The 21,088-nt window shown below is 36.6% G+C and overlaps 1 protein-coding gene across 1 annotated transcript in view; it reads left to right on the top strand.

Annotated features, from left to right (window-relative positions):
* CHDH (choline dehydrogenase) overlaps positions 1–21,088 on the top strand; it is a 69,685-nt gene that overhangs the window by 26,717 nt on the left and 21,880 nt on the right. The gene's annotated exons all lie outside the window — the stretch shown is intronic.

Genomic DNA, 21,088 nt, shown 5'->3' with positions numbered 1-21,088 from the left:
ACAAACAAAACGAAAAGACAACCCACAGAATGGGAGAAAATATTTGCAAACGAATCAACAGACAAATGATTAATCTCCAAAATATATAAACAGCTCATGCAGCTCAATATTAAAAAAACAAACAACCCAATCCAAAAATGGGAAGACCTAAATAGACATTTCTCCAAAGAAGACATACAGATGGCCAAGAGGCACAAGAAAAGCTGCTCAACATCACTAATTATTAGAGAAATGGAAATCAAAACTGCAATGAGGTATCGCCTCACACCAGTTAGAACGGGCATCACCAGAAAATCTACGAACAGCAAATGCTGGAGAGGGTGTGGATCTGCTGTATAAAAAAATAAAATGAAATTCAAAAAAAAAAAATAAACAAAAATCACATACCACAATGTTCATTACAGCTCTATTTACAATAGCCAGGACATGGAAACCACCTAAGTGTCCTTTGACAGATGAATGTATAAAGAAGATGTGGCACATATATACAATGGAATATTACTCAGCCATAAAAAGGAATGAAAGTGAGTTATTTGTAGCATGGTGGATGGACCCTGAGACTGTCATACAGAGTGATGTAAGTCAGAAAGAGAAAAATAAATACTGTATGCTAATACATATATATGGAATCTAAAAAAAAAAAATGGTCTGAAGAACCTAGGGTCAGGACAGGAATAAAGACGCAGACATAGAGAATGGGCTTGAGGACATGGGGAGGGTGAAGGGTAAACTGGGACAAAGTAAGAGAGTGGCATGGACATATATACACTACCAAATGTAAAATAGAGAGCTAGTGGGAAGCAGCTGCATAGCACAGGGAGATCAGCTCCGTGATTTGTGACCACCTATAGCGGTGGGATAGCGAGGGTGGGAGGGAGACTCAAGAGGGAGGGGATATGGGTATATATGTATATGTATAGCTGATTCACTTTGTTCTACAGCAGAAACCAAGACACCATTGTAAAGCAATTATACTCCAATAAAGATGTTAAAAAATAATAAAATAAAAATTAAAAAAAAGAAAGAGAAATATCATATATTAACACATATTAATGGATAACTAGTAAGAACCTGCTGTATAAAAAAATAAAATGAAATTCAAAAAAAAAAAATAAACAAAAATCACATACCACAATGTTCATTACAGCTCTATTTACAATAGCCAGGACATGGAAACCACCTAAGTGTCCTTTGACAGATGAATGTATAAAGAAGATGTGGCACATATATACAATGGAATATTACTCAGCCATAAAAAGGAATGAAAGTGAGTTATTTGTAGCATGGTGGATGGACCCTGAGACTGTCATACAGAGTGATGTAAGTCAGAAAGAGAAAAATAAATACTGTATGCTAATACATATATATGGAATCTAAAAAAAAAAAATGGTCTGAAGAACCTAGGGTCAGGACAGGAATAAAGACGCAGACATAGAGAATGGGCTTGAGGACATGGGGAGGGTGAAGGGTAAACTGGGACAAAGTAAGAGAGTGGCATGGACATATATACACTACCAAATGTAAAATAGAGAGCTAGTGGGAAGCAGCTGCATAGCACAGGGAGATCAGCTCCGTGATTTGTGACCACCTATAGCGGTGGGATAGCGAGGGTGGGAGGGAGACTCAAGAGGGAGGGGATATGGGTATATATGTATATGTATAGCTGATTCACTTTGTTCTACAGCAGAAACCAAGACACCATTGTAAAGCAATTATACTCCAATAAAGATGTTAAAAAATAATAAAATAAAAATTAAAAAAAAGAAAGAGAAATATCATATATTAACACATATATATGGAATCTAGAAAAATGGTACCGATGAACCGGTTTGCAAGGCAGAAATTGAGACACAGATGTAGAGAACAAACATATGGACACCAAGGGGGGAAAGCAGGGTTGGGGTGTGGTGGTGGGATGAATTGGGAGATTGGGATTGACATGTATACACTAATATGCATAAAATAGATAAATAATAAACCTGCTGTAAAAAAATAAAGTAAAAAAACCCAATAGTTAAAAGAAATAATCATCTTTAAATTCATCTTTTCCTTATAGTTTTTAATTTATAGGGGACATATATGATTGCCAATTTAATTTGAGAATTTTAAGTTAAAATGCAAAAATAAATGCTTATAAATAAAGAATAAAATAATATTTAGGTAAATTGATGGTCTAAAGCCAAAAAAATAAAATAAAGTGGGTTTTCTTTTTATGCAGACAGCATATATTTGAGTCTTGCTTTATTTTTTTAAATCCCATTTGGCAATCTGCATTTTAATTGAAGTATTTAGACTATTCACACTTCATACAATTATTGATATGGTTGGATTTAAATCTGCTATTTTGCTGTTTGCTCTTTATTTGTCCCATCTCTTCCTACTTTCTTCTACCTCTTTTGAATATTTTATTTATTACCACTACTTATTAGCTACAATTCTTTTTTATTTAATTTTTTTAGTGATTGTGTAAGGTTTTACAATATATAACTTAGCAATATATAACTTTAACTTAGCATACCTTCAAATAATATTATACCACTTCATTTCTGGTATAATAACCTTATAAAAGTATACTTGTATTTCTCCCCCTCCCATTCTTTGTGCTATTGTTGTTATATATATTTTAATGTTACATATATTATAAACACTATAGTAGATTTTAGTACTTTTGCTTTAGATAGTCAATTATATTCTAAAGAGATTAAAAATACAGGGAGAAGTGTATTGTATTTACCCACTGTGGTAGGCTTAAACAATGGCCCCGCATGATATCCATGTCCTAACCCTAGAGTCTGTGAATGTTACCTTATATGGCAAAAGGGACTTTGCAGATGAGATTCAGAATCTTGAGGTGGAGAAATTACCCTGGATTATCCAGGTGGCCCCAATGATGTAATCACAAGTATCCTAATAAGAGGTAGATACTACTACAGAAATAGGAGATGTGATGACAGAAACAAGAGGCTGCACTGATGCAAGAAAGGGGCTACTTTCTTGCAAGTAAGGAAATGCAGGTGGCCCCTAGAATCTAGAAAAGTCAAGGAAACAGATTCTCCTCTAGTGAGCTTCTAGAAGCAACCAGCCCAGCCAGCACCTTGACTTTAGCCCAGTGAAACTGATTTCATACTCTGGTTTCCAAAACTAAGAGAATAAATGTGTGTTGTTTTGAGCCACCATGTTTATGGTAATTTGTTACAGCAGCCATAAGAAACTAATACACCCACAATTTTTTACCATTTCCTATTGCTCCCCCTTTCTTTGTATAAATAGATTGAAATTTTTATCTGGTATCATACTCCTTTTGCCTGAGGAACTTCTTGCAGTGCACATCCAAGTGGTAATAAATTCTCTCAGCTTATGTTTCTCTGAAGATGTCTTTATTTCTCCTTCATATTTGAAATATCTTTACTGTGTAGAGAGAGTTCTGTTTACTGGTTGTTTGGGTTTTTTCCTCCCCTTTCAGTACTTTAAATTTGTCACTCCATTATCTTCTGGATTGTATATTTCCTTTATTTTTTTAATAAAAAAATTTGTATTGAAGTATAGTTGGTTTACAATGTTGTGCTAATTTCTGGTATACAGCAGTGACAGTTAAACACATGTATACATTATTTTTTTAATATTCTTTTCCATTATACTTTATCCCAGGAAATTGGCTATAGTTCCCTGTGCAATACAGTAGGACTTTTGTTGTTTATCCATTTTAAATGTAATAGTTTGCATCTACTAACTCCAAACTCCCAGTCCATCCCTCTCCTTCCCCCCTCCCCCCTCGGCAACCACAATTCTGTTCTCTATGCCTGTGAGTCTGTTTCTGTTTTGTAGATAGGTTCATTTGTGCTATAGTTTAGATTCCACTTATAAGTGATATCATATGGTATTTTTCTCTTTCTGACTTACTTCACTTAGTACGATAATCTCTAGTTGCATCCATGTTGCTGCAAATGGCATTATTTCGTTCTTTTTTATGGATGAGTAGTATTCCATTGTATATATTTACCACATCTTCTTTGTCCATTCATCTGTCAATGAACATTTAGGTTGTTTCCATGTCTAGGCTATTGTGAATAGTGCTGCTGTGAACATAGGGGTGCACCTATCTTTTGGAATTATAGTTTTGTCTGGGTATATGCCAAGGAGTGGGATTGCTGGATCATATGGTAACTCTATTTGCAGTCTTCTGAGGAACCTTCATACTGTTTTCCAGAGTGGCTGCACCAATTTACATTCCCACCAGCAGTGTAGGAGTGTTCCCTTTTCTCCAGACCTTCTCCAGCATTTATTATTTGTAGACTTTTTGATGATGGCCATTCTAACTGGTGTGAGGTGTTACCTCATTGTAGTTTTGATTTGCATCTCTCTAATAATTAGCGATGTTGAGCATCTTTTCATGTACCTATTGGCCATCTGTATGTCTTCTTTGTTGAAATGTCTATTAGGGTGTTCTGCCCACTTTTTAAAAATCATTTACTGGATTTATTTATTTATTTTTAATAGATCTTTATTGGAGTATAATTGCTTCACAATACTGTGTTAGTTTCTGTTGCACAACAAAGCAAATCAGCCATATGCATACACAAGTCCCCACATACACTCCCTCTTGAGCCTCCCTACCATCCTCCCTATCCCACCCCTCTCATTCATCGCAAAGCACCGAGCTGATCTCCCTGTGTTATGCTGATACTTCCCACCAGCCAACTATTTTACATTCAGTAGTGTATATATGTCGTTGCTACTCTCACATTGCCCCAGCTTTGCCCTCCCACCCCATGTCATCAAGTCAATTCTCTGTGTCTACCTCTTTAGTCCTGCCCTGCAACTATGTTCTTCAGATCCTTTTTTTTTTTTTTTTTTAGTTTCCATTTTTATACATTTCTTCATCCATTCACCTATCAATGGACATCTAGGTTGGTTCCATGTCCTGGCTATTGTAAAGAGTGGGGCAGTGAACATTGTGGTGCATGTCTCATTTTGAATTACAGTTTTCTCAGGGTATATACCCAGCAGTGGGATTTCTGGGTCATATGGTAGTTCTATTTTTAGTTTTTTAAGGAACCTCTATGCTGTTTTCCATAGTGGTTGTATCAATTTACATTCCCACCAACAGTGTAGGAGGGTTCCCTTTTCACCTCACGCTTTCCAGCATTTATTGTTTCTAACTTTTTTGATAATGGTCATTCTGACCAGCGTGAGGTGATACCTCATTGCAGTTTTGATTTGTGTTTCTCTAATAATTAGTGTTGTTGAGCATCTTTTCATGTGCCTCTTGGCCATCTGTATGTCTTCCTTGGTGAAATGTCTATTTACATCTTCTGCCCTTTTTTTAACTGGATTGCTTGTTTTTTTGATATTGAGCTCCATGAGCTGTTTATATATTTTGGAGATTAATCCTTTATCTGTTGTTTCGTTTTCAAATATTTTCTCCTGTTCTAAGGGTTGTCTTTTTGTCTTGTTTAGGATTTCCTCTGCTGTGCAAAAGCTTTTAAGTTTAATTAAGTCCCATTTGTTTATTTTTGTTTTTATTTCCATTTCTATAGGAGGTGGGTCAAAAAGGATCTTGATGTGATGTATGTCATAGAGTGTTCTGCCTATATTTTCCTCTAAGAGTTTGATAGTGTCTGGCCTTACATTTAGGTCTTTAATCCATTTTGAGTTTATTTTTGTGTATGGTGTTAGGGAGTGTTCTAATTTCATTCTTTTACATGTAGCTGTCCAGTTTTCCCAGCACCACTTATTGAAGAGGCAGTCTTTTCTCCATTGTATGTTCTTGCCTCCTTTGTTGTAAATTAGGTGCCCATGTGTGCATGGTTTTCTCTCTGGGCATTCTATCCTGTACAATTGATCTAAATTTCTGTTTTTGTGCCAGTACCATACTGACTTGAGTACTGTAGCTTTGTGGTATAGTTTGAAGTTGGGGAGCCTGATTCGTCCAACTCCGCTTTTCTTTCTCAATATTGCTTTGGCTTCTGCCCTTTTTTTTTTTTTTTCTGCCCATTTTTTGATTGGGTTATTTGGTTTTTTATTATTGAGTTGTATGAGCTCTTTGTATATTTTGGAGATTAAGCCCTTGTCTGTTGCATCATTAGCAAATACTTTCCCGCATTCTGTAGGTTGTCTTTTTGTTTTGTTTATGGTTTTGTTTGCTGTGCAAAAGCTTGTATGTTTGATTAGGTCCCATTTGTTTATCTTATTTTATTTTATTTTATTTTTTGCCTTGGGAGACTGACCTAAGAAAACAGTGGTATGATTTATGTCAGAGAATGTTTTGTGTATGCTCTCTTCTAGGAGTTTTATGGTGTCATGTCTTATGTTTAAGGCTTTAAGCCATTTGAGTTTATTTTTGTGCATGGTGTGAGGGTGTGTACTAACTCCATTGATATACATGGAGCTGTTCAACTTTCCCAGCACCACTTGCTGAAGAGACTATCTTTTTCCTATTTTATATTCTTGCCTCCTTTGTTGAAAATTAATTGACCATAGATGTGTCGGTTTATTGCTGGGCTCTCTATTCTGTTCCATTGATCTGTATGTCTGTTTTTGTACCAATACCATACTGTTTTGATTACTGTAGCTTTGTAATATTGTCTGAATTCTGGGAGAGTTATGCCTCCTGCTTTGTTTTCTTTCCTTAGGATTACTTTGGCAATTTGGGGTCTTTTATTGTTCCATATAAATTTTTGGATGATTTGTTCTAGTTCTATGAAAAATGTCATGGGTAATTTGATAGGGATTGCATTAAATATGTAGATTGCTTTGGGTAGTATTGCCAATTTAACATGCTCTTCCACTCCTAGAGCATGGGATATCATTCCATTTCTTTGAATCTTCTTTTATTTCCTTTATTAATGTTTTATAGTTCTCAGCATATAAGTCTTTCACCTCCTTGGTCAGGTTTATTCCTAGGGGTTTTTTGTTGTTGTTGTTGTTGGGTTTTTTGGTGATATTCTAAGTTATTTTTGTTTCCTATTCTATTCCTTTATTTATTTATTTATTTTTAAATTCCTGTATTCTTTTATTGCTTTTTTTCCATTTCCCTAGGAGGTGAGTCAAAAAAGATCTTGCTGTGATTTATGTCATAGAGTGTTCTTCCTGTGATTTTCTCTAAGAGTTTTATACTGTCTGGCCTTACATTTAGGTCTTTAATCCATTTTGAATTTATTTTTGTGTATGGTGTTAGGGAGTGTTCTAATTTCATTCTTTTACAGGTAGCTGTCCAGTTTTCCCAGCACAACTTATCCAAGAGGCTGTCTTTTCTCCATTGTATATTCTTGCCTCCTTTATCAAAAATAAGGTGACCATATGTGTGTGGGTTTATCTCTGGGCTTTCTATCCTGTTCCATTGATCTATATTTCTGTTTTTGTGCCAATACCATACTGTCTTAATTACTGTAGGTTTGTACTGTAGTCTGAAGTCAGGGAGCCTGATTCCTCCAGCTCTGTTTTTCCTTTTCAAGATTGCTTTGGCTATTCAGGATCTTTTGTGTTTCCATACATATTGTGAAATTTTTTGTTCTAGTTCTGTGAAAAATGCCAGTGGTAATTTGATAGGGATTGCATTGAATCTGTAGATTGCTTTGGGGAGTATAGTCATTTTCACAGTGTTGATTCTTCCAAGAACAATCCAAGAACATGGTGTATCTCTCCATCTCTTTGTATCACATTTAATTTCTTATATCAGTATCTTATAGTTTTCTGCATACACGTCTTTTGTCTCCTTAGGTACGTTTATCTAGGTATTTTATTCTTTTTGTTGCAGTGGTAAATAGGAGTGTTTCCTTAATTTCTCTTTCAGATTTTTCACCATTAGTATATAGGAATACAAGGGATTTCTGTGCATTGATTTTGTATCCTGCTACTTTATCAAATTCATTGATTAGCTCTTCTAGTTTTCTGGTAGCATCTTTAGGTTTTTCTATCTATAGTGTCTTGTCATTTGCAAACAGTGACAGTTTTACTTCTTCTTTTCTGATTTGGATTCCTTTTATATCTTTTTCTCCTCTGATTGCTGTGGCTAAAATTTCCAAAACTGTGTTGAATAATAGTGGTGAGAATGGACAATCTTGTCTTGTTCCTCATCTTAGAGGAAATGGTTTCAGTCTTTCACCCTTGAGAATGATGTTGGCTGTGGGTTTGTCATATATGGCCTTTATTATGTTGACGTAAGTTCACTCTATGCCTCTTTTCTGGAGGGTTTTTATCATAAATGGGTGTTGAAGTTTGTCGAAAGCTTTTCCTGCATCTGTTGAGATGAACATATGTTTTTTCTCCTTCAGTTTGTTAATATGGTGTATCACATTGATTGATTTGCATATATTGAAGAATCCTTGCATTCCTGGGATAAACCCCACTTGATCATGGTGTATGATCCTTTTGATGTGTTGTTGGATTCTGTTTGCTAGTATTTTGTTGAGGATATTTGCATCTATGTTCATCAGTGATATTGGCCTGCAGTTTTCTTTCTTTGTGACATCTTTGTCTGGTTTTGGTATCAGGGTGATGGTGACCTCGTAGAATGCATTTGGGAGTGTTCCTCCCTCTGCTATATTTTGGAAGAGTTTGAGAAGGATGAGTGTTAACTCTTCTCTAAATGTTTGATAGAAGTTGCCTGTGAAGCCATCTGGTCCTGGCCTTTTGTTTGTTTGAAGATTTTTAATCACAGTTTCAATTTCAGTGCTTGTGATTGGTCTGTTTATATTTTCTATTTCTTCCTGGTTCAGTCTCTGAAGGTTGTGCTTTTCTAAGAATTTGTCCATTTCTTCCAGGTTGTCCATTTTATTGGTTTATAGTTGCTTGTAGTAATGTCTCATGATCATTTTTATTTCTGCAGTGTCAGTTGTTACTTCTTTTTCTTTTCTAATTCTATTGATTTGAGTCTTGTCCCTTTTTTTCTTTATGAGTCTGGCTAATGGTTTATCAATTTTGTTTATCTTCCTCAAAGAACCAGCTTTTAGTTTTATTGATCTTTGCTATTGTTTCCTTCATTTCTTTTTCATTTATTTCTGCTCTGATCTTTATGATTTCTTTCCTTCTAACTTTAGGGTTTTTTTGTTCTTCTTTCTCTAATTGCTCTAGGTGTAAGGTTAGGTTTTTTTATTTCAGATGTTTCTTGTTTCCTGAGGTAGATTTGTATTGCTATAAACTTCCCTCTAAGAACTGCTTTTGGTGCATCCCATAGGTTTTGGGTCATCATGTTTTCATTGTCATTTGTTTCTAGCTGTTTTTTGATTTCCTCTTTGATTTCTTCAGCGATCTCTTGGTTATATAGTAGTGTATTGTTTAGTTTCCATGTGTTTGTATTTTTTACAGATTTTTTTCCTGTAATTGCTATCTAGTCTCATAGCGTTGTGGTAGGAAAAGATACCTGATACCATTTCAATTTTCTTAAATATACCAAGGCTTGCTTTGTGACCCCAAGATATGATCTATCCTGGAGAATGTTCCATGAGCACTTGTGAAGAAAGTGTAATCTGCTGTTTTTTTGGATGGAATGTCCTATATATCTATTAAGTGCATCTTTTTTAATGTATAATTTAAAGCCTCTGTTTCCTTATTTATTTTCCTTTTGGATGATCTGTCCATTGGTGACAGTGGGGTGTTAAAGTCTCCTACTGTGATTGTGTTACTGTCGATTTCCCCTTTCATGGCTGTTAGCATTTGCCTAATGTATTGAGGTGCTCCTATGTTGGGTGCATAAATTTTTACAATTGTTATATCTTCTTGGATTGATCCATTGATCATTATGTAGTGTCCTTCTTTGTCTCTTGTAATAGTCTTTACTTTAAAGTCTATTTTGTCTGATATGTGAATTGCTACTCCAGCTTTCTTTTGATTTCCATTTGCATGGAATGTCTTTTTCCATCCCCTCACTTTCAGTTTGCATGTGTCCCTAGGTTTGAAGTGGTTTTCTTGTAGACAGCATATATATGGGTCTCATTTTTGTATCCATTCAGCCAGTCTATGTCTTTTGGTTGGAGCATTTAGTCCATTTACCTTTAAGGCAGTTATCAATATGTATGTTCCTATTACCGTTTTGTTAATTGTTTGGGGTTTGTTATTGTAGGTCTTTTCCTTCTCTTCTGTTTCCTGCCTAGAGAAGTTCCTTTAGCATTTGTTGTAAAGCTGCTTTGGTGGTGCTGATTTCTCTTAGTTTTTGCTTGTCTGTAAAGGTTGTTAATTGTTTGGGGTTTGTTATTGTAGGTCTTTTCCTTCTCTTCTGTTTCCTGCCTAGAGAAGTTCCTTTAGCATTTGTTGTAAAGCTGCTTTGGTGGTGCTGATTTCTCTTAGTTTTTGCTTGTCTGTAAAGGTTTTAATTTCTCTGTCTATTCTGAATGAGATCCTTGTCTGCATGAGCTGCTTGTAAATTTTGGAGATTAATACTTTGTCAGTTGCTTCATTTGCTAATATTTTCTCCCATTCTGAGGGTTGTCTTTTCATCTTGATTATTGTTTCCTTTCCTGTGCAAAAGCTTTTAAGTTTCATTAGGTCCCATTTGTTTATTTTTGCTTTTTTTCCATTTCCCTAGGAGGTGAGTCAAAAAAGATCTTGCTGTGATTTATGTCATAGAGTGTTCTTCCTGTGATTTTCTCTAAGAGTTTTATACTGTCTGGCCTTACATTTAGGTCTTTAATCCATTTTGAATTTATTTTTGTGTATGGTGTTAGGGAGTGTTCTAATTTCATTCTTTTACAGGTAGCTGTCCAGTTTTCCCAGCACAACTTATCCAAGAGGCTGTCTTTTCTCCATTGTATATTCTTGCCTCCTTTATCAAAAATAAGGTGACCATATGTGTGTGGGTTTATCTCTGGGCTTTCTATCCTGTTCCATTGATCTATATTTCTGTTTTTGTGCCAATACCATACTGTCTTAATTACTGTAGGTTTGTACTGTAGTCTGAAGTCAGGGAGCCTGATTCCTCCAGCTCTGTTTTTCCTTTTCAAGATTGCTTTGGCTATTCAGGATCTTTTGTGTTTCCATACATATTGTGAAATTTTTTGTTCTAGTTCTGTGAAAAATGCCAGTGGTAATTTGATAGGGATTGCATTGAATCTGTAGATTGCTTTGGGGAGTATAGTCATTTTCACAGTGTTGATTCTTCCAAGAACAATCCAAGAACATGGTGTATCTCTCCATCTCTTTGTATCACATTTAATTTCTTATATCAGTATCTTATAGTTTTCTGCATACACGTCTTTTGTCTCCTTAGGTACGTTTATCTAGGTATTTTATTCTTTTTGTTGCAGTGGTAAATAGGAGTGTTTCCTTAATTTCTCTTTCAGATTTTTCACCATTAGTATATAGGAATACAAGGGATTTCTGTGCATTGATTTTGTATCCTGCTACTTTATCAAATTCATTGATTAGCTCTTCTAGTTTTCTGGTAGCATCTTTAGGTTTTTCTATCTATAGTGTCTTGTCATTTGCAAACAGTGACAGTTTTACTTCTTCTTTTCTGATTTGGATTCCTTTTATATCTTTTTCTCCTCTGATTGCTGTGGCTAAAATTTCCAAAACTGTGTTGAATAATAGTGGTGAGAATGGACAATCTTGTCTTGTTCCTCATCTTAGAGGAAATGGTTTCAGTCTTTCACCCTTGAGAATGATGTTGGCTGTGGGTTTGTCATATATGGCCTTTATTATGTTGACGTAAGTTCACTCTATGCCTCTTTTCTGGAGGGTTTTTATCATAAATGGGTGTTGAAGTTTGTCGAAAGCTTTTCCTGCATCTGTTGAGATGAACATATGTTTTTTCTCCTTCAGTTTGTTAATATGGTGTATCACATTGATTGATTTGCATATATTGAAGAATCCTTGCATTCCTGGGATAAACCCCACTTGATCATGGTGTATGATCCTTTTGATGTGTTGTTGGATTCTGTTTGCTAGTATTTTGTTGAGGATATTTGCATCTATGTTCATCAGTGATATTGGCCTGCAGTTTTCTTTCTTTGTGACATCTTTGTCTGGTTTTGGTATCAGGGTGATGGTGACCTCGTAGAATGCATTTGGGAGTGTTCCTCCCTCTGCTATATTTTGGAAGAGTTTGAGAAGGATGAGTGTTAACTCTTCTCTAAATGTTTGATAGAAGTTGCCTGTGAAGCCATCTGGTCCTGGCCTTTTGTTTGTTTGAAGATTTTTAATCACAGTTTCAATTTCAGTGCTTGTGATTGGTCTGTTTATATTTTCTATTTCTTCCTGGTTCAGTCTCTGAAGGTTGTGCTTTTCTAAGAATTTGTCCATTTCTTCCAGGTTGTCCATTTTATTGGTTTATAGTTGCTTGTAGTAATGTCTCATGATCATTTTTATTTCTGCAGTGTCAGTTGTTACTTCTTTTTCTTTTCTAATTCTATTGATTTGAGTCTTGTCCCTTTTTTTCTTTATGAGTCTGGCTAATGGTTTATCAATTTTGTTTATCTTCCTCAAAGAACCAGCTTTTAGTTTTATTGATCTTTGCTATTGTTTCCTTCATTTCTTTTTCATTTATTTCTGCTCTGATCTTTATGATTTCTTTCCTTCTAACTTTAGGGTTTTTTTGTTCTTCTTTCTCTAATTGCTCTAGGTGTAAGGTTAGGTTTTTTTATTTCAGATGTTTCTTGTTTCCTGAGGTAGATTTGTATTGCTATAAACTTCCCTCTAAGAACTGCTTTTGGTGCATCCCATAGGTTTTGGGTCATCATGTTTTCATTGTCATTTGTTTCTAGCTGTTTTTTGATTTCCTCTTTGATTTCTTCAGCGATCTCTTGGTTATATAGTAGTGTATTGTTTAGTTTCCATGTGTTTGTATTTTTTACAGATTTTTTTCCTGTAATTGCTATCTAGTCTCATAGCGTTGTGGTAGGAAAAGATACCTGATACCATTTCAATTTTCTTAAATATACCAAGGCTTGCTTTGTGACCCCAAGATATGATCTATCCTGGAGAATGTTCCATGAGCACTTGTGAAGAAAGTGTAATCTGCTGTTTTTTTGGATGGAATGTCCTATATATCTATTAAGTGCATCTTTTTTAATGTATAATTTAAAGCCTCTGTTTCCTTATTTATTTTCCTTTTGGATGATCTGTCCATTGGTGACAGTGGGGTGTTAAAGTCTCCTACTGTGATTGTGTTACTGTCGATTTCCCCTTTCATGGCTGTTAGCATTTGCCTAATGTATTGAGGTGCTCCTATGTTGGGTGCATAAATTTTTACAATTGTTATATCTTCTTGGATTGATCCATTGATCATTATGTAGTGTCCTTCTTTGTCTCTTGTAATAGTCTTTACTTTAAAGTCTATTTTGTCTGATATGTGAATTGCTACTCCAGCTTTCTTTTGATTTCCATTTGCATGGAATGTCTTTTTCCATCCCCTCACTTTCAGTTTGCATGTGTCCCTAGGTTTGAAGTGGTTTTCTTGTAGACAGCATATATATGGGTCTCATTTTTGTATCCATTCAGCCAGTCTATGTCTTTTGGTTGGAGCATTTAGTCCATTTACCTTTAAGGCAGTTATCAATATGTATGTTCCTATTACCGTTTTGTTAATTGTTTGGGGTTTGTTATTGTAGGTCTTTTCCTTCTCTTCTGTTTCCTGCCTAGAGAAGTTCCTTTAGCATTTGTTGTAAAGCTGCTTTGGTGGTGCTGATTTCTCTTAGTTTTTGCTTGTCTGTAAAGGTTTTAATTTCTCTGTCTATTCTGAATGAGATCCTTGCTGTGTAGAGTAATATTGGTTTTAGCTTTTTCCCTTTCATCACTTTAAAATTGTCCTGCCACTCCCTTCTGGCTTGCAGAGTTTCTGCTGAAAGATCAGCTGGTAACCTTATGGGGATTCCCTTGTATGTTATTTGTTGTTTTTCCCTTCCTGATTTTACTATTTTTTTGTATTTAATTTTTGATAGTTTGATTAATATTTGTCTTGGCATGTTTCTCTTTGAATTTATCCTGTATGGGACTCTCTGCACTTCCTGGACTTGATTGACTATTTCCTTACCCATATTAGGGAAGTTTTCAATTATAATCTCTTCAAATATTTTCTCAGTCCCTTTCTTTTTCTCTTCTTCTGGTACCCCTATTATTTGAATGTTGGTGCATTTAATATTGTCCCAGATGTCTCTGAGACTGTCCTCAATTCTTTTCATTCTTTTTTCTTTATTCTCCTCTGTGGTAATTATTTCCACTATTTTATCTTCCAGGTCAGTTAAACATTCTTTTGCCTCAGTTATTCTGCTATTGATTCCTTCTAGAGAATTTTTAATTTCATTTATTGTGTTGTTTATCATTGTTTGTTTGCTCTTTAGTTCTTCTAGGTCCTAAAAGTTTTTTTTTTTTTACATTCCCTTTCTGATATTTCATTGTTAGTGTAAAGAAATGTGGGGAGGGGAGGGATAGTTTGGGAGTGTGGGATTGACATTTATATACTGCTATATTTAAAATGGATAACCAACAAGGATCTTCTGTTGAAAAAAATGCAAACAATTTCTGAATGTTAATCTTGTATCCTGCTACTTTGCTGAATTCATTTATTAGATCTAGTAGTTTTTGTTGAAGTTCTTAGGGTTTTCTATATCTAGTATCATGTCCTCTGCATATAGTGTCAGTTTTACCTCTTCCTCTCCAATCTGAATACGTTTTATTTACTTTTTTCTTTTCTGATTGCTGTGGCTAGGACTTCCAATACTATGTTGAATAGAAGTGGTGAGAGTGGGCATCCTTGTCTTGTTCCAGATTTTAGCAGGAAGGGTTTCAGCTTTTCACCATTGAGTATTATATTGGCTGTGGGTTTGTCAGAAATGGCTTTTATTATGTTGAAATATGTTCTCTCTGTACCTACTTTGGTAACAGTTTTTATCATGACTGGATGTTGAATTTTGTCAAATGCTTTTCTGCATTTATTGAGATGGTCATGTGGTTTTTGAATTTTCTTTTGTTTATGTGGTGTATTACATTGATTGATTTGCATATGTTGAACCACCCTTTTGAACTTGGGATGAATCCCACTTCATTGTGGTGTATGACCTTTTTTGTGTGTTGTTGGATTTGGTTTGCTAATATTTTGTTGAGGTTTTTTGCATCTATATTCATCAAAGATATTGATCTGTAATTTTCTTTTTTGGTGGTATCATTGTCTGGTCTTGGTATCAGGGTGATGGTGGCTTAATAGAATGTCTTTGGGAGTGTACCCTGCTGTTGAATCTTTTGGAAGAGTTTGAGAAGGATCACTATAAGTTCTACTTTGTATGTTAGGTAGAATTCGCCTGTGAAGCCATCTGGGCCTGGACTTTTGTTCATAGGGAGTTGTTTTGTTTTGTTTTGTTTGTTTGTTTTTACAGATTCTACTTCATTTCTAGTGATCAGTCTGTTCAAATTAACTATTTCTTCTTGATTTAATTTTGGTGGGCTGTATATTTCTAGAAAGTTGTCCATTTCTTCTTGGTTGTCAAATATGTTGTCATATAATTGTTCATAGTATTCTCTTATGGGTTTTTTTTTAATTAAAAAAAATTTTTTTTGGCCACACCATGCATCTTGCAGGATCTTAATTCCCCAGCCAGGGATCAAACTTGGGCCCACAGCAGTGAAAGTGTGAAGTCCTAATCACTGGACTGCCAGGGAATTCCCTCTCTTATTTTTTTTTCTTTCTTGTATTTCTGCAGTATCAGTTGAGATTTCTCCTTTTTTATTTCTTTTTTTTTTTTTAAACATCTTTATTGGGGTATAATTGCTTTACAATGGTGCGCCAGTTTTTTATTTCTTATTTTGTTTATTTGGGTTCACTCTCTTTTCTTCTGGTGAGCCTGACCAGAGGTTTGTCAATTTTGTTTACCCTTTCAAAGAACCAGCTCTTGACTTTATTGATTTTTTTTCTATTTTTTTAATCTCTATTTTATTTATTTCCTTCTGCATCTGTATTATTTCCTTCCTTTTGCTGACTTTAGGTTTTGTTTGTTCTTCTTTTTCTAATTCTCTTAGGTGGTATGTTAGGTTGTTTATTTGAGATTTTTCTTATTTTTTAAGGAAGGCCTGTATCACTATGAACTTCCCTCTAAGAACTGCTTTTGCTGCATCCCATAAATTTTGTATGATTGTCTTTTCATTGTCGTTTGTCTCAAGGTATTTTTAAATTTCCTTTTTGATTTCCTTGTTGACCCATTGGTTTTTTAGTAGCATGGTGTTTGGTCTCCATGAAATTATTTTTTTCTCATTTCTTTTCCTGTGGTTGATTTCTAGTTTCATGCCGCTGCGGTCAGTGAAGATGCTTGAAATAATTTCTATACTCTTTAATTTGCTGAGATTAGTTTTGTGCCCTAGTATGTGGTCAATCCTAGAGACTGTCCCATGTGCACTTGAAAAATATGTGGGGTTTTCTTTGATGTAATATCCTGAAAATATCAATTAAATCTGTTCTGTTGTATCATTTAGGATCTCTGTTGCCTGATTGCTTTTCTGTCTAGGAGATCTGTCCACTGATGTGAGTGGGGTGTTAAAGTCTTTATTTCATTCCCATCAGTTTCTCCTTTTATGTCTGTTAGTATTTGTTTTATGTATTTGGGTGCTCCTATATTGGGTGCATATATGTTGACGAGTGTAAAATCCTCTTCTTGTATTGATCCTTTTACCATTATATAGTGTTCTTCTTTATCTTTCTCTGTGGCCTTTGTTTTAAAATCTATTTTGTCTGATATGAGTATTGCAACTCTCACTTTCTTGTCATTTCCGTTTGCATGAAATATCTTTTTCCATCCCTTCACTTTGAATCTATGTGTGTCCTTTGCCGTAAGGTGGGTCTCTTGTAGGCAGCATATTGTAGGCTCTTGTTTTTTTTAATCCAGTCTGCCACTCTACATCTTCTGATTGGAGGGTTCAGTCCATTGACATTTAAGGTAATTATTGATATGTATGTATTTATTGCCATTTTAAATCTCATTTTCCAGTTGACTCTGTTTCTTTTTTGTTCCTTTTTCTTTTTGTGGTTTGATGATTGCCTTTTATTCTATACTTGTGTTCTCTTCTTTTTGTTTTTTGTGAATCTATTGTATGTTTTTGATTTGTGGTTGCCCTGTTTTTCAAGTATGTTAACCCCTTCCTGTATCTTCTTGCTTTAGACTTATAGTCTTATAGGTTCAAACACATTCTTAAAAAAAAAAAAAAACGGCACTTTCTTACTCTCCTTCCCCACATTTTATGATTTTCATGTCCTTTTTTACATTTTCATGTTTATCCTTTTGCTGTTCTTTTGTTTATCATCGCTTTCACAAATAGGTTTTTGTTTTTGTTTTTTTCTTTTTGATCTGTATACTGGCTACTTTAAGTGATTTACTTTCCAATTGTGATTTCCTTCTTTATATATCTTCTTGCTTCTTTTCTATCTAAAGAAGACCTTTCAATATTTCTTTTAGGTTAGGTTTAGTATTGCTGTATTCTTTTAGCTTTTGCTTGTCTGAAAAATTCTTTAATTTTTCTCCTATTCTAAATGATATTCTTGCTGGTTAGAGTATTCTAGATTGCAGATTTTTCTCTTTTAAGGCTTTAAAAATATTTGGCCACTCCCTTCTGGCCTGCAGTGTTTCTGTAGAGAAATCAGCTGATAGCCTTATGGGGTTTCCCTTGTAATTAACTCTTTGTTTTTCTTTTGCTGCCTTTAGAATCCTCTCTTTATCTTTAACTTTTGCCATTTTCATTATCATATGTCTTGGTGTAGGTCTGTTTGGGTTCATCTTGTTTGGGATCTTCTGTGCTTCCTGTACCTGGATATCTTTTTCCTTCTTTAGGTTTGGGAAGTTTTCAGCCATAATTTTTTCATATACATTTTCAATCCCCTTTTCTCTGTCTTCTCCTTCTTCCCTATTATGTGTAGATTGGCACGCTTTATGTTATCTTATATTGCTTTCATTTGGCTTTCTGTTTGCTGTTTTGATTGGGTAATTTCCATTATTCTGTCTTCCAGATCACTTATTCTTTCTTCTGCATTGTGCATTCTGCTATCATTGCCTTCAGCTCAGCTTTCATCTTAGCAAATGAATTTTCTAATTTTTCCTGGCTTCTCCTTATAGTTTCTAGTTCCTTTTTTACAGTAATCTGCATTTCTCTGATAGCCTTTCTTAATTCCTTCAGTATTTTCATTTTCACCTCCTTTTTTAACATCTTTATTGGAGTTTAATTGCTTTACAATGTTGTGTTAGTTCACCTCTTCTTTGAATTTGGTGTCTGTTAGACTGAAGAGGTCTGTTTCATTGCTTGTCCCTTCAGGGGAATTCTCTTGGTCTTTTAACTGGGAGTGGTTCCTCTGCTTCTTCATTTTGCTTATATTTCTCTTACTCTGTGAGTTTAGGAGAAACAGTTATCTACTGTAGTCTTGGAGGGCTATTTATATGCGGGAGCATCCCTATGTGGCATGTGTGGGTTTAATATTTTTTTGGTGTGAGGGCTGTTTTTGGTTTGGATGCTTGCTGTCTGTTTCCTTAGCGTGTACTGGCCGTTATCCCCTTGACAGGGGGTGTGCAGGTGTGTGACCCACGTGGGCTCCCAGGAAGGCAGGGGCAGTGTTTGGTGCCCAGTCAAGGGACCCTCCGTGGCAGCAACGGTCCATGCCCGTCTCTGGAGTCCAAGGTGGCAACGGTGGCTCGCACCTGCCCTCAGAGTTCCAGTAGGAGGTGCCCTACATGGAGAGAGAAGCTCCTATGGCGGCCCTGCCCCTCTCTTTGCACGCCACCCAACAGTGGCGCCTTGCCTCTCTGGCAGGCCCAGGCTTCTTCCCATACTCCCTCAGTTGTGGTGAGCACACCCTGGCCCCCACAGGCTTCCTTGACACAGCCAATCCCAGTCCTCTCCCTGGTCTGACCTCTGAAGCCCAAGCCTCAGCCCTCAGTCCCTGCCGCCAGTGAGGGGACTTAGCAGTGTGCAGAAACATTTCCTTTTTCACAGCTCCCTCCTGGGGGCACAGGTCCTGCCCCAATTCCTTTCTCTCTCTCTCTCTTGTTTTCTTTTGTCCTACTCACTGATGTGGAGATTTTCTTGCTCTTTTGGAAGCCTGAGGTCTTTTGCCAGCGTTCAGTAGGTATTCTGTGAGAATCGTTCCACATGTAGATGTATTTTTGATGTATTTGCAGGAGAAGGTGAGCTTCCTGTCCTACTCCCCCACCATCTAGATCCGATCCTGTATTGTAAATTTTCTGATGAGAAGTTTGCAGCCACTCTTAAATTTATTCCTCTGTACATATGGTTTTTTTGGGGGGGGCAGCTGCTTTGATGATTTTTTTCTGGGGTTTCCGCAATTTGACTGTGATGTACCTAGATGTGTCTCTCTTTGTATTGATCTTGCTGAAGATGCTCTAAGCTTCTTGAATCTCTGGTGTTTTTGTCTTGCATTAATATTGGGAAAGTCTTAGCAATTATCTCTTCAGATAGCTTTTCTCCCCTGTTCTTTCTCTGTCCTTCTCTGCCTCTCTCTTCCCTTCTCCCTCTGCTTCTCCTCTCTCCCCCTCTTCTTTTTTCCCTTTATCCCTTTCCTACTTCTGGGACTCCAGTTGTCTATACTTTAGACAGTTTGATATCATCCCATGCTCTCAGTTGCTCTTTTCTCTCTCTCTCTCCCTCTTTCACTCCTTCTTCTCTTTTTATTTCCCTTTGGATAATTTTTATTAACCTAATGTTCGGTTTCACTTATTCTTTGCTCTTCTATGTCCAGTCAACTTATTCATTTCTGGTAATTTAAAATTGTTTTTTAATTTTTAGCAGTTCTGTTTGTGCCTTTTTTAATAGTTGCCAACTTTTTGCTGAAATTGCCTGTCTGTTCAACATGTCCACCTTTTCAATTAAATCTTTTAAGATGTTAAACTTGGTTATTTTAAAGTCTTTGTTTGATAGTTCTAACGTCTGGATGGGTCCCCTTGGTCTGGTTCTGTTAACTATTTTTCTCTTTATAATGAGTCATTTCTTTTTCTTATTTCTGTGTCTATTAATTTTTTTATTGAATGCGTGACCTTGTGTGTACCAGGATAGTAGGGACTGAGGTAAATAGCGTTTATGCCTAGAAAAGGGCATGCCTTTTATTCTATCAGGTCATTACTGTGGAGTGTTGAGTCAACCCAGTTGGGAGTTGTGCCGTGGGCTGCTGCTGCCTTGTGCTAGCACGAGGCCTGGAGTGCTGGAAGTTTCTCAGAATTCCTGCTTCAGATTTAGCTTTTAGGAGGCCTTGCTGCTTCTTGCTCCTGTGCCTGCCGGAATGGGGTGGGGTGAGTGGGGTGGAACCTTTCTCTCCACTCTCACCTCTTAGTCTGCCTCCAGTGATAGGCTGCTGCTGTTACTTGATATAGGCTCGTGGAAGGGGTCGAGGGATTTATCAGGGTTTTGCTGAGGTTTTCCAGTTCTCCTGTTGCAACCTCAGTCTTGAGTGGGCCTTGTGTGCCTGAGCCTCATGGGTGGGGCTTTCTCAGAGGTTCCTGTGTCAGTGGAGGTCTTGATGGGATATCTTGACTCTTTTCCACCTCTGTGCACTGAGCATGTTGGGATTAATATGAACATTGTTGGGAAAGGATCCTCCAGAAGTTATTGGTGTTTGTTAAAACTCCAGCACTCAACAGAGTGATCTTGAAAGATTGTAGCTCTGACCCCATCACCTGCTGAAAAGCCCTCTCATGCACTCTGGGGCCCTTAGGTCAAAGGTTTTGAGCTCTTTAGTCTCCAGCCTCTCACCCTGACCTTCCTTTGGTTATTTATGTAAGTCTTGTCTGTCTCCCTAGTCCCAGACCATCAGTTTTGAGAGCAGATGCCTTGTTTTCTGAGTATTGCTAGAGAGGAAATGGTGCCTGGCACGTGGTAGGGACTCAGCAACTGTCTTACTGTCTTGAACAGATGAGGAGTGAGGGTAAACCTGGAAAGCCCCTGTTTTCCAGCAGGTGGACTCCTGCCCGGCCTCCGGGTTCATGCACAGATGTCACAGGGAAGCCTTTCTGGGGACCTCCCCACTCCAGTGCCCCCAGCCGTCTGCTCGTCGGTCCCACAGGACTGATAATCCTGCTTGTGCTTCCACTCGTTCCTCCTGGTTCCCCAGGGCGGGCAGTGACGTGCCAGCCAGGCCTGCCCCACCCAGCGCCCGGCAGGCACCTGGCGGGCC

The sequence above is a fragment of the Neophocaena asiaeorientalis genome, unplaced genomic scaffold, assembly GCF_003031525.2.
Source record: "Neophocaena asiaeorientalis asiaeorientalis breed wild unplaced genomic scaffold, Neophocaena_asiaeorientalis_V1.1 scaffold251, whole genome shotgun sequence".
Lineage (NCBI taxonomy): Eukaryota > Metazoa > Chordata > Mammalia > Artiodactyla > Phocoenidae > Neophocaena > Neophocaena asiaeorientalis.
This window is presented reverse-complemented; position numbering and strand designations above follow the sequence as displayed.